Source organism: Dicentrarchus labrax, unplaced genomic scaffold (genome assembly GCF_905237075.1).
Source record: "Dicentrarchus labrax unplaced genomic scaffold, dlabrax2021, whole genome shotgun sequence".
Lineage (NCBI taxonomy): Eukaryota > Metazoa > Chordata > Actinopteri > Moronidae > Dicentrarchus > Dicentrarchus labrax.
The window spans coordinates 20,255,326-20,267,898 of record NW_026136705.1 but is presented as its reverse complement, the minus strand read 5'-3'; the positions used below and the strand labels follow the sequence as shown (position 1 = coordinate 20,267,898).

The 12,573-nt window shown below is 41.8% G+C and overlaps 1 long non-coding RNA gene and 1 other non-coding gene across 2 annotated transcripts; one reads left to right on the top strand and one right to left on the bottom strand.

Moving 5' to 3' along the window:
• Positions 1-211: 211 nt before the first annotated feature.
• Positions 212-7,818, bottom strand: LOC127364516 (uncharacterized). Its single transcript, XR_007885037.1, has 2 exons — positions 7,394-7,818; positions 212-739 (listed from the first exon to the last, which is right to left on the bottom strand). It is a non-coding gene; the product is annotated as an uncharacterized LOC127364516 (long non-coding RNA).
• Positions 7,819-12,455: 4,637 nt separating this feature from the next.
• On the top strand, positions 12,456-12,527 carry trnaw-cca (transfer RNA tryptophan (anticodon CCA)). The gene has a single exon. It is a non-coding gene; the product is annotated as a tRNA-Trp (tRNA).
• Positions 12,528-12,573: the final 46 nt, after the last annotated feature.

Sequence of the window (12,573 nt, the reverse complement as noted above, 5' to 3'; positions counted from 1 at the left end):
GTTCGCCTTTACTCAAAGACTCAAAAAGTGTGTGTGTGTGTGTGTGTGTGTGTGTGTGTGTGTGTGTGTGTGTGTGTGTGTGTGTGTGTGTGTGTGTGTGTGTGTGTGTGTGTGTGTGTGTGTGTGTATTTTTGGACAAGAAAGCCTTTGTTGCTTGTATGTGTTTTATTGTCCATAGTGTGCAGTTTTGTAGACAACAATAAACCTTAAGTCTGAGAAAATATTTTGTTTATTGTAAGAAAACACATTACAGACAAAATCTGAGCAGATTCTTGCAGGAAAAAGACAACATGTGTGCCCGCAAACTAAACATTTTGTACTGACTAAAGTTAAATATACCTTACATATGATTAACACGGGAATATAAACAATGGTGGCTCAAATCTGGCAGGTTATTAAAGTCCAGTCTGTCTACTGAGTGTGTGAAACACCGCCTTCCTCTGTCCTCTTCCCATCAACCCCCCCCCCATCCGCTTCCTCTTCTTGAGTCATCCGGGGCAGGGCTGACCAGAGCAGTTCTTCAGCTGGCAGCTTTAGCATGTGTACAGGAACATAAAGCTTGCCAGTGAAGAACTGCTGTGTGTCAGCCATTCAGGGCCAAGGGTTGAGGGAGTGCTGGGAGTCAGCCAGCGAGCGTGAGAGTTCGAACCAGACAAGCCTGGAGTGATGGACGACCCGCTTTAAGGCACAAATGGAGACTCCTTCTCCTTTGTTCATCTGCTTTTAGGTGCACATATTCCTGCAGAAAGAAAAGAAGAGATCATTTAACTTCCCCTCTAAACTCCCTGCTCCAGTAGCGTGGGTATGAGCTGGCTTGCGGCCAGTCACACACGTACAGTAAGTGGGTGCAGTTGAGCCACAGTGTGTGTGTGTGTGCGATCAGCTGTGAGTAAGTGGGTGAAATGAGCTGATATGCAAGAATGACTGGGAAGATGCACACAAGATCATGCGTCAGATAACCAGGAGGGATACATGCATCAGCAGCTCCACTCTGCCTCTGCACGTTAAACTGTGCCAGCAACAAATTCTTAGATATTCTTTTTAGTTATGATGCACAAAAATCACACACTGGCCTCTGGAAGAAAAAAAAAAACAAAACACTTTTTTTTGTCAGTTACCGTGGTTACAAAGCATGAGTGAGAGGCGATGAAGAGGAGTAGACAGCCTCTACGCGAAAGCAGAGATCTTGGAGTCCTTTCAGAAGTCTTGTCTTAATTAATAAAGTGAATGTTTAGGTGTTTTCCAGAGAGAAAACGTGTAGCTACACCTGACCTCTGTTTTCTACATGTTGCAGAGGGTGTAGTGCTTTCAAAACCCACTTTTTTATGAGTCTAAATTGTAAGATTACATGTAAAAAAGAAGAATAGCTGCTAGTAGAAAAAGAGTAGCTAGCTTAAAATAGCAGCTTAATCTGGAGTTTGGATTGTGTTCAGTAGTTCTGTAAATGCTTCAGGCATCAGACAGATTTTCACATTAGCTGAAATTAAAACAGGGTCATTTCAATGTTCCCAGGGTCCTTTGTTCCCCAGTTTTAGGGTTAGGGTAAGAGGTTTGAATCCAGATATGCTCCCATTAAACTGGCATGATCACATAGATGAAATGATTTTATGACCTAATACTTAAAAAAAAAAAATCCTGATCCCATCATTCCCATCAGCCTGAGCTGCGTGCTGTACCAATTAGCATTTAGATCCGAGCACTGTTGTGCCTAAATATACCCTCGCAGAGCTGATAGCATTTATGCACACTCTTAATCTTTACTTTTTTTTATTATTATTATTATTATTATTATTTTGGGATTCTGTCATACGAGTAAAAACTGAATTTCAACACTTAGCTTGTTAAAATAAATCCAACATGCACAGTTGAGGTTAAACATACTGAAAGTTTAAAAAAAAAAAAAAAACTGACCACTTTAAGACCGACGAAGCTAAAGCATGTCTGTGCTTTTCTTGCCTTCAAAGAATGTAATCTTGTGGTGATCTTGAGATATTGAGGACATGCTCCACTTCTCTGGTTGACGATGAGTAACACATGCTGTACATTCCTGCAGTAAGGAGAACCAGAATAATCTCAGGTATTTGAGTGTCCTGTAGCCCCGTAGACCGAGGACACATCAGGGGGGTTCAGATCACAATTACCAGGAACTTTTACAGACACCGCTGCGGGGAGAAATCATTTAGTCTCACACTTACTTTGGCTTTTACTTTAGCGTGAGTGGACCAGAGAGTCATTCCCATGTGATCAATACGGAAAACAAACAGGTTGTACATGGGAAAGAACACTAATAAGATTTTCTTCCACCTACCTACAAAATAACTTAATAATTATTTGGGTGAGTCAGCCTGCAGAGGCCTTGACTGCCTGTTCTGACTTGTGGCTGCTTTTTGCTTTTCTTTTTTAAAACCACTAAAAGAAATGTGTCAGCGTGCCAGATTTACATTTGTCTCGTAAATCTCCTAAAATCAAGTTGTATGTTTTTTGTAAATTAGTGAGTCGTGTAACTGTGTACTGGGATCCAAAATGGCGGCCATTCATTCTAGTAAAAGTTGCTGTTATGTGCCTGTTGCTCTACCTTTTCTTCCAGGAGTCTGCAGTCAGAGCTGAGGCGTGTCAGATGAATGTGGTTGTTCCTCTGCCAGGCCTATTTAAACCAGCCCTGCTCTCAGTATCCATCTTACATAACTGCTGCTTTACGCCACTGATGCAGCTCACCTCCACGCCCAACGCTTATCTTTCTGTTAATAGTTACGTTTGTTTATTTAAAAGGAAACATTCACTCACTCACCTAGTGCTTATGGCAGAAATAAGCTTTCTCTCTCTCCTTCTGGAATAGCTTCCATGTTGTGTAGCTCACTGCATATGAGTTTTAATAGGTGTAGTACTGGTTACTAGCCACTGGGAAACAAAACTAAAGCAGTTTCACTTGTACTTCCACTTCCCCTCAGCCCTCGGTATTACGTAACAGCGTACACTGCAGGGAGCAGAGGGATCGTGTGAGGGGGGTTTAAATGAAATGCACTTGTCCTCGTAGTAAGTGGTCACGATGGATTGTAAGGCTACTTCTTTCAATGGGGCGGTGGTTACCTTCGCATTACGTCTGCATTTGGTGAACCTAGTGGAGGAGCTCCAGCTCTCCTTCTGACCCTTTAACGCCATACAACTTAAACAATCACTACTGTGTGACCTACTAACAAAATGTGAAATGATGTGCAAAACAGCATAAGTCAGTAACGTGTGCAGTTCTAAATGCAAATAATTTGGAACTGTAACCTCCTAGTGACGTAATCAAGCAAACTCCATGACGAGAACTGAATTTCGACATGATCATTCTGATTATCTGGATATTTTTAAGCCTCCTTATGGATTGTTTGCTCAGACATTGTTGGTTTGATCCACAAACATCTGTTTTAAATAATGACACAGAGAAACAGCGATGCCCAGTGGCTGATGTGCAGCGCTGAGTGACCGTCGTTGTAAAATCGCTCCCTCAGCCCTTGAAGGGTCGATCTCCCAAAGTTACCTTGAGTTTTCCAGAGAAATGGAATGATGTCTCGTCATGGCAACGGGAATTTCCCCCGAGGGCAAATGCCGATGGGAAGTCAACGAGGGCACGTTGGACTAATGAAACGCAGCTTAAGAGTCTACACCATGCTTCTGCCTCTGTGACGCTGTGCTGGAGCTAAACGTTAATGTCATAATGACAGTGCTAATGCTAGGTACAATGTTCACTATGTTCACCATCTTAGTTCAGTGTGGTAGCATGCTAACACTTGCTAAATAGCACTAAACACAAAGTAAAGCTGAGGCTGCTGGGAATTACATTAGTTTTGTAGGTATTTGGTCATCTGATGATGCTAGACGAGAAGTTAAGAGGTCGTCAAAGTTATTACAGTTCAGTCTGAGGGGGACATGAGTGTCTGTTCGATATTCCATATTACAAAGTGGTGGACTGACAGAACCATCCAAAGAGAGACGCCACTAGCAGAAAGATTGAGCATCAGGTCTTGAAATCAGTGAATCTTTTAGCAACAGAAGACCATGATTCGTCACATCGGGATCATGAAGTGAACCACCCCCCCCATAGGCCTGCACATGCACTCAGTGCACGGCAGTGTTAGTCTGAATGAAGTCAGAGAGGAGGACGTACTGTACAAGTCCTCAGGCCATCACACAGTACCACTGACCGCCATAATGGTTGACTATTGCTGCCACAGCCTCAAACTGACACTGAATTAGCTATTTGTTCCACAGGGTGTCAGTCCCTCTACAAACAGTGACTCTGTATCTTTATGTTCACAATGACGGGCAGTGTTGAAGCCCTCGACTTTTTTGCTGTGCCACTCTTTCCCATATCGCCTCTTTTTTTTTTGTCTTTCCTGACTCGTCTGTCCTCTCCACCCTCTTTCTCGGTCAGATCAGACTGTCCTGCATTCCTGACATTCCAGCTGCGTATGTTAGAAATTCCGTCCAGCTGCTGTGGGCTCGCAGTCTCTCCTTCTTTTCCATCCCTCTATCATTCACCCATCTCCTCTGTATCTACTCGTCTCTGTCTGGTCTGCAGCAGACGAGGCGGACGTGGCTTCATTGCCAGGGTCGCCCTCACCTCCATTCTGCATTTTCCTTTTTTTTCCCTCCTCTTCTTCTTCTTCTTCTTCTTATGTACCTCATACCTCCTCCCCCCCTTCTCCTTCTTTTGGTCTTGGCCTTATCCGAGCGACGAGACAGACAGAGCCACATGACAGCCAGTGTGGAAGGCCTTGAGACAGGCTTTTATACATGGAGCAACAGTGTAAAAAAAGATAACACGCAGTCTAATACACAAAAGACTGAGCTTATCTGGGACTGTGGACGTGTGTTCTGCGCCACGGCAGGGAGGATAAGAAAGAGGAAAGACACACTGGAGTTGAACAGGCAGGATGTGCGTGTCAGAGAGAAATAGGAATGACGATGTGTAAATAGAAGGGTGTGATTGAACCACGTTCAATGCAAAGAGAAATTATTGACCTTTTAACTCTTTAGGAGGTTGTCTTATCGAGCTTTTACTGCAAGAGCTTGAATTTATGTATCAGTGGAGCTTGGAAATTATGAAAAAAAAGCTAAATAATAAAAGAGGAATGAGATTTGAGCAGGTAGAAACGCCACACTTCTAATGAAGATCGAGAACGGAAAACAAAAAATGACGTATGATGGCAGGGCAGACCTCTTTCCATTGCTATATGCCTTCCCATTTGACCTTTTCATGTTTAGGGTCGCGCTATTGTGTGACGAGATAAGATACCTCAGTCGTCTGTCTGCACGTCGGCAATAAAACTAAAGATATATGTGAAGAAATGCAGAGTTATCACATGAAATAGCCGACTTTTGCACGTTGCTGCGACAGCTCTGCGAATGGAAACACACGATAATTAAATGTTACATTACATACATGCATTCAGGTGCATTCCTCTTGCTGTGGGAGAGTGTTTACTGCCCCAGATTGCAAGTCTGTAATATAGACTGATCATTTTAGACTGGGAATGGGGACAAAGACAGGGAAAGGGCGGTGGCTTTGGCAACACACTGATCATAGTGCAGAGAGCCTTGTCTTATGCTCTGCTGCTGGCTGGTTTGCTGGACTTTTAAAGGCTATCTGACTTTAACCCTGAGATCCCTGCAAATAAAAAAGGAGTTCAGGTTGTTGCACTCGCTCAGGAGGAATAGCTGAATGCCATTCTGAATTCATGATATCCTGGGAGATGGTAACGTGCTGCATGAGGCCTGTAAGCCTGTCCTCGGGCAGTCTGTGCCATTTAGTTTGAAAAGAACTGGATTTCTTTTTTTTTTCTTTTTCTAAATGAACCTACACAACACATCCCTTCTTGCCCCATCCTCCCTTGACAAGGCACGCAATAGGAATGAAGGGTGTAACCCAAGTTGAGCAAGATGGCTTCACTTCTGCAAATGTAGTCAATAAAACGGCACAGGGAGAGGTTGCTCCCTTTTTTTTTTGGGCCGGATGCAGGGCAAACCACACATGTAGATGAGATGAGTTGCTTTTTAAACTGACACCCCGTCATTGCCATGTGATCCTCATTGACAGGGTGGCTTATGTCACGCTCCCGGGTTGCAATGGCACAAATGCAGCTCGTGACACAGCCTATTGCGCATTCCTACCGGCGCACTGAACTCTGGCTGTACAATTATGTAAGACAGGCTCCATAACCGCTCATCCCAGGGAGGGACTTACTTATACATCTTTAAAAATGTGTTACATTGGTGTAAAAGACTGTAAAGATAGAGCAATATATGTGAGTTGAGGAGACTCGAGAGGCCCAAAGCTTGGACTGAGTCCTAAATATTTTGTTACGTCTCTGCTTTAAGAATGTCTCACTGGTCCTCACAAACATCTACAGTAATATACTCGTGTTTATAAACTTATCTTTCATTTGAAGAAACATCTGCCAGACGACTGCCGGTGTCACCGCATTTCTGAGGAGTGATTCGGCCCCAGTTATCTTCCTGATTTTAACCTATCCCCTACTTGAGCACAGGCTTTTTCCTTGGCCTATTATGAACTCAGCAGTTTTTTTTTTAGGGGGGGGTGTTATGAGTGCTGACACTTTCTGACAAGTTTGGATTATATAAATGTAGACATCAACTACAGCTTAGAAATCCAACATTTGACCGTTAAGTGCTTACAAAGGAGTAAATTAATTATCTAGAGGCCCCAGGTTTAAGTTTCATGGTTTCCTAAATGTAGCAGTCATGACACAATAATAGGTTTATAAAACAAATCTGTAAATCGTTTAGCACTGATAAAGCACTGTCTGTGTGCCATTGCTGGCTTTTATGTTAATTTAGACATAATTCTTACTTTTTTTTAGCACATTTCAAGCAGCCCTTTAGCTGCCACCAGCCTTTGTAAAATAACAGCATGTGCAAATACTCCATGTAGCACTTTTAGCAAAACCCCCTGCCCACACTTTCACTGTATCAATCATATAAATGTTGATTAAATGATTGCAGGAGCTGGGAGGTTGTGATCAAAATCTCTAGGGGTGCCCATAATTCATATCAGCTCCTCCTGTGTCAGTGGGCCCGGACGATATGATCTAAATGACACACCGACAGGCCTTCAGCCAGAACTCCTATAACACCAAATCTATATCCTCGAAGAATCTGACGACGCCAAATTGTGCAGAAACCCCATAAAATAGACCCGCCAGAGGTACATTTCACTGGAATAAAGTCGTGTTAAAGGACGGTTTCCCCCAGGTTGCCGTTTCCACGCAAACTGGGTCATCAAGCCGCCACAGGCTAAATCAGGCTGACAGGAACAAGCATTTTAGCCAGCAGAAATACACACACACACACACAGACAGACAGCCTCACAGCCAGTAATACGCCCCACCTTGACCACCGGCCGGGTCGCTCCTGCGCGGCCAGCACATCTGAACGGTCCGGCGGAGTTCAGGCTGCCTCGCCCACCGCTCTCTCTCTCGCTCTCTCTCTCTCTCTCGGAGTCCTGGACCTTCAGCAGGGTGTGTCGATGTCTGTTTTTTTGTTTGTTTTACATCCACGATATAAAACGGTGTGGCAGCGTTTATGTATCTGGTCGGAGAGTCTACTTTTTCAGCGAGGAAGCGGCAGCAGCAGCAGCAGGAGCAGCAGGAGGAGGAGGAGGAGGAGGAGGACGCAGCGCAGGACTTCAGCCCCTTTTACACAACTCCTGCCCCAGTCCTCTCTCTCTCTCTCTCTCTCTCTCTCTCTCTCTCTCTCTCTCTCTCTCTCTCTCTCTCTCTCTCTCACACAAACCCAAGTCAGACACACACCCGGCTTCCCACTCCGATCAGCTGGCAGCGTGATGACGTCGCGGCCATGAAAGACGTACGTCAGAACTGCACAGATCTGACGTCCTCACGCAAGTTTACAAGCCTGAGAAAAAAACTTTTCATTAATGCCAGCTCACTGTTTTATTTGCGTCTGCATTTTATATTATTGTTTTATTTTTGTATTATTTATTAACTGTCCTGAAATGTTTTAATCCTGGTTCAACCATATAAAGGGCTTTGTAACTTTGTATTGAAAAGTGCTGTAACGTATATTATTATTATTATATATTAAATTAGTTTATGAGACATGACCATAGGATAGTGAAGTTTTGAAAAGTTAAGCATCACAAACACAAAATAAAAAGTATGAACAGGTTTTATTATAAATCTGTTGTATTTTTCTTTTTTTAAAGCTGTACTTTATTTATTGTGATGAGCGTTACATTGTCCAGAAGTAGTAACAGAAAGAAGACAGAAATAAGATGACCAAACATGAAATGAAAAAGACTGAACACACACACACACACACACACACACACACACACACACACACACACAATTAATTTGATGTACAGTTGCATGACACCCACATATTTTCTACATTTAAGAAAAATGTTGTGTGTTTCACTATTAGAGAAGTGGTTGTCGGGTTCCTCAGCAGCTCCATCCAGGCTTCCTCTTCTTTAATGAGATTTTCTGACTTCTGCAACAATCAAACCATGATGGTGAACATTAATTGTAAATCTAAAGATCTCAAATGAAAATGAAATGTTACATTCTTAACCAATAAAACACAATCTCGCTCATTTTGGTACTCAGACGTTTGCTGCTACAGCCTTATTTGGTCTAGTATGACAGTAGCTTATAGTGTTAGCTAATGCTGCTGGCACACAATATTTAACATGTTACAGATAAACATTTAAATCATAATATCATAAAAATAGATTATTGACATGTTTTGCACAAGCAAGAGTAATAAGGTCAAACTAATTCAGGTAATAACTTTTAAATGGTAATAACTCTCTAAAGTGTTGTAACATTTGACCCTGTTAGCTCATCATACTCGACTGAGTAAGATATCTGCGTGTAATTCACTGAGCAATGGTGGGTATTATTGCTCATGAATTGAACATTTTATTTTGCATGAAAATGTTATTTATTATTTTGAGAAGATTCATGACTTTGCTAAGTCTGAACCTGCAACTAACTGCACAAAGTCGTGCTGTGTTAAAAACACCACAGGAGTCTGCAAATGGCTTCCCAAGACATCAGCAGGTCAACATTAACTGGTTATTCTCTCAACACTGCACCGACTGCAAGGCCAGTCTCTCTTTTTTTCTTCCTCTCGGTCTCTCTCTTGCCTGTGAACCTGCGCTTGTCACTCTGCAGCTTTAAGGAGTTTGAGAAGCTGCTTCATCACTGTCACCTGACACAGTGAGCACACAAATCATCACGAGACCAAACCCCTGCTGTCTCATTCTCGTGTCTTCTTCTTCTGCCTGTTGTATGACAACTTTTTAACAGAATATATGAGCAAAAAGGTAGATTTACTGTCCTCAGATTTACAATAATCATTATTATAAACCACCAGTCTTTGTACATTCCTGAATTCTTTGTGAATTGTGGCACTTCCCACGAGACTTCCTTCAGTGACCTCTATACCACACAAGTATGATGGTGTTTCTGTGGAAATGTTTATCACTCCAGTTGCTCATTGCTAGCTGGTAACCTGTAACCTTCACTGCCCACTGATTCAGGCACAATGTCCTTTTTTAGGCATTTGTGGAGGTGGAAGTCATTATGAATCAGTGATCATCATTATGACACTAATAGGCCACATTATTTAGGTTTTGTCTAGAAAATAAAGACAGTTCATCATATCACTCACAGTGTATTGCCTCTAACGTCCACTGAACTTTGTTCACACAGTCTGTTGTGAACATATTTGGTGGTTGGTTGGTTTCGGTTTATGTTTATGTCAAAATGTTTATATTGAAAATGATTATAACATTTACTCATGTCAGGCACTAATTCAACCTGCCTGTTACTCAACATATTTAACACAGAATAACCGGCTTCACCATGTAAGATAATCTAATTGCTCTCTGAAGACTGCATGAACTAGCTGCTATACATATCTGGAGTCCCTGGAGGTAAACCAGTAAGGTTAAACCTTCTGTAAAAGGCTTCTGTAAAACATTCACCATGATTAGATTGAAATGTAAAGGGCTTTTATGTACAAGTCCCCCTCCAAATAAAATCCTAATCTCGTGTGTTTGCGAAAGCTGTTGTTGAAAACAGTCTTCCAAGCAGATGCCAGCGCACTTACTGAAACTCGAGATGTGTTTGTATAATGTCGGCACCAAATGGAGAAAGCGTGCGAGTCACATCTTCCCCCACCACCAGCTCATCAGAACAAGACGTGAACAGGGGCATGGTTCATGACACATAAAATCACAACCAATCACATGACTTAGCAGAGTGTGGCTCAAAGGTTGTGTGAAAATCTGCTTTGTGTTGTCCATAAATGATCAAATTTGCTATTAGAAACATGTGAAATTAGTGTTTGTGGTGTCCTAATAGTCACTTTTAAGAAGACAGCCTTTAGAAAAAAGCTCGCATCTCACTGTGAACTCTGTCACTCCTGCGTGGATTAATGTTACGTGTCACCTGTGACTCAGCATCCACTTTTATCCTCTTTCTTCCTTCCTGTAGTTACTTACTGGACGAGCTCAGATCTGTGTGTGTGTGTGTGTGGGGGGGGGGGGGATGCAGAAGCAGGACAGACTTGTTTGAGCTCTGAGAGTGAGCCTATTCTTAGCACTGGTGGGTGTAACGTTTAATAGCAGACAGAACTCAGCATCCATGTTTAGTCATTTATTAGACGGTTACAGTGTGTGTAATACTTTACAAAGGATTGTGCTTCAAAGGTTCAAATTCATAAGTGTTTAATAAATTCAGCATGTGTGTGTTGGTTTCTGATGCATGTGATGTGTGTGCAGTAATGAGGAAGCAGTTTGTGGGGGGGAGGACTGGATTCTGTGGGACGGGAATAGGATGGAAACTCCCTGGGAAATACCACACTGCGTGCTGTGGATGTTGTCAGAGGCGACATATGAAATCCCCATGCAGCGATTTAAAAGGACACATTTTCTGTGTTTCATTTTCATTTCATCAAATCAGTTCAGTTTCTTTTGATGCAGACTTAATTAAAAATACAAATAATACTTCTGTTGCCAGATATTAAACAGCACTAGTTTTTAAAATGAGGATGGTATGTTTATCTTAAAATTGCCTTTAAAGCTGCTATAATCAATATTTTCATATTAACAATGGATCACATGACTACTGGTATGTGAAAGAGAGAATTATTACCTGGCTCTATAGCAACTTTCAGGTCATTATTTTGGTTTTTAGGCCCCAAAACTTCACTCTTTTGGTTCATCCGTAGCTAAAACTCCACTGTACGCTACCTGCTCGGCACCAAACATCAGACAGACAAAGTTAGCAACTAGCTGGTGAACATAGTGGAACATTTAGCAGCTAAAGAGCCTGATGTTTCCCTCAGGAGGAGCTGGTGGAGACCAAAACAGAGATAAAAGGAGATCCAGCAAGCAGCCAAAGACTCAGTTTTTGTATATTCGAATGAGGTTTAAAGTGAGAATACAGAACTTAACTAAACAGCTGCCATTATGGAAACATATAATGTGACAGTAGCACACTGGAGAGGAGTCTTAAAGTCTGTAAACTGACTCAAAGTTAACTAACATTAGCCGCCATAGTCTACCGGTCATAACAGACCAAGTACGCCTGAATCTGCAAAACCTACTGAAATGAGGTCGTGAATTTTATTGCTTGATACAAAAATAAAATGTATTTATATTATAATCTAGTCTCTTCTTTATTATTGTGTCTCCAGCTCAAAGCCAGCTCTGTGCAGTTCATGCAAAGAACTCATCAATGACTGAATGACCACTGCCCATATTTATCCAAGGGCTTAAAATAGTTTGGACCACAGGTCTCACACTGCTCTGGTTTCATCTAATGATGCTGTGTGCTCACTTGTACCGAGGTTTGATTTCACTGTGATGACAGGAAGCATATAGTTGAAATTTTCTGTTTGCATTAATCAGATTCATTTTATGTCAACCAGAGGGCTTCATTATGTGTGTGTGTGTGTGTGTGTGTGTGTGTGTGTGTGTGTGTGTGGAACTGTCCTAGAAGCAGATGAACTGAAGATCACTTATTATTCAGCCCTAAATGCTGACCTTTTATCACATATAATTATATATTTATGTAAAATAATAGGCTTTACAGTTGTAAAGAGAAGGACGAAGGGTAAGAAGATGGGGAATTGATATCCAGGTGTTATAGACTTCAAATTATAATAGTAATATAATTCATAGCCTAATGAGTAATAACAGGATTGCATTATAATAAGGCCTATGTAAAAATAGCAGCAATAAAGATGAGGTGCTGCAACTCAGTGAAGCAGTTGTAAAAGTATATAAAAAAATACTTCCTTATTATGTTAATGCAGTCACTGTAATTTGAGTAATGCTATATGTTAATATATATTCAAATATAGCCACTATGACGTCATATATACGTCAAGTAACAATTTCCCGTACGGTGCTCACAGACCTCGTGGCGCAACGGTAGCGCGTCTGACTCCAGATCAGAAGGTTGCGTGTTCAAATCACGTCGGGGTCAAACCTTTGCTTTGGCCAGGAAGGTTCATGCTTATTCATTGATTTGT